We start from the raw sequence: 1,689 nt of genomic DNA on the forward strand, positions 1-1,689 counted from the left end.
ATAAATGGGAGGATGGAGACTTCTTCTACAGACCTAAGTTTTGTGCACTGTGTATGTGTAAGCTATCAAAACAATAATTGACAGAGCATTTTACCACCATTAGATTTTATAATATGGAAAGCTGAAGAATCTTGAAAGGCAGTTTATTCTCCTCTACCTGTTGAAGAGCCATACCAAACTGTCCTTATGTTGTTTTTTTCAGGAGGAAAAAAAAAAAAACAAAAAACAAAAAACACAGATGGAAAGAGATGTTTTTAGGTCACCTTGATAATTAATTTTGTTTTCTCCCCATCTCAATGCTAGAAAGTTGTCTTTTCAGAAATTATCAGCAGCCATTTGTGAACTTGTGTTTCACTTCGGAAAATTGGCATTTTTTTCTTCCACCTTGTAGTCTTGGAAACATAAGCAATTCCTTGACATTGACTGTCTTTGGAAACTGGAAACCAGATCAGGTTTATTAAACATGGCCCTGGTTCCTGGCCATGTATGCAAACTTGTCTCCTATAATTAAACAGCTGATAGCTTTGCAGGGAACAAAGGTGATTCATGAGTTCAGTGTGGCTCACAAGCCCAAGAGAGACTCAGAAGAGCCCAAGAAAGACTCAGAAGGGCATGCACTGACCCCTGCGGAAATGTCAGCCCTGACCTCTTGTGGGCCTGGCCCAAAGGGTGGGGACCAGCACTGAGGTAAAGAGATCATAAATCAGGGGAACAGATTGAGGTGCTCCTCAGGGTTCTTGTCACAAGTTATTTTTCTTTTTCTGGGACCCACTGTTCTGGGGACAACCCTGGAGAGTTTGTGTTCTAATGTTTGCCAAGACTGAAGCTCAAAGCCCCAGACTTACGTAATGCTACTCAGGGATGAAGGAGAGTTCTTTTTTAAAACCAGAATTCACATTTCTTCTTATATTAACTTATATTCATTCTTGTACATTTTTTTTTTATTTATTTTACATATTTCTAAGCTACAGTTAGGGAAAGCTATTCATTCCTAAGGTTTGAGGGCTTTGACATGAATTGACACAGTGAAAAGAAAATAAATAACATTAATGAAACACCTCTACGTGCCTGACACAATTGAGATTCTGGCACAAATTTGAGAAAAGAAATAGCAGTGATCAATGTACATTGTAAGTATTCTTTATGGAATGCGAGGGGCAGATAGTAGTTGTTCTTAAAAGAGTATGGAAGGTAATGGATTGGTATAGAATGAAAATTTATGATGAGCAGCATCTAGATTTCCTGATTCTGATGTCTGATGCTGTCTCCTATTAATTATGAAGTCCTAAACAACTAAATCGAGGATAAGTAAAAATCTAGGTTCCCTTTTATCTAGGGTAGGATGGAGATAAGATTTAGAAATACTTATAGAGGTAGAAACATTTAAAGACCCCTACCCTACCCTGGACCCTTCAATCGGAGAACCAAAGCGTGGTCTTGCGCATCTTTGTTCTGAGCCTCCTTTGGAATCTGTGTAGTCAACAGCTCTCTGCTTGATTACATTTGGGCTTTTGCTCCCATCAAACATGGTTTTTTAAATTAACTTTAAAAAAATTGGATTATAACCCAGACATGGTAGCTCATGTCTGTAATCTCAGCACTCTGGGAGCCTCAGGCAGGAGGATCACAAGTTTGAGCCTAGCCCAGGCAACTTAGCTGTTTAGCAAGAACCTGTTTCATTAAAAAAAA

This window comes from Octodon degus, unplaced genomic scaffold (genome assembly GCF_000260255.1).
Source record: "Octodon degus isolate 3935 unplaced genomic scaffold, OctDeg1.0 scaffold00176, whole genome shotgun sequence".
Taxonomy (NCBI): domain Eukaryota; kingdom Metazoa; phylum Chordata; class Mammalia; order Rodentia; family Octodontidae; genus Octodon; species Octodon degus.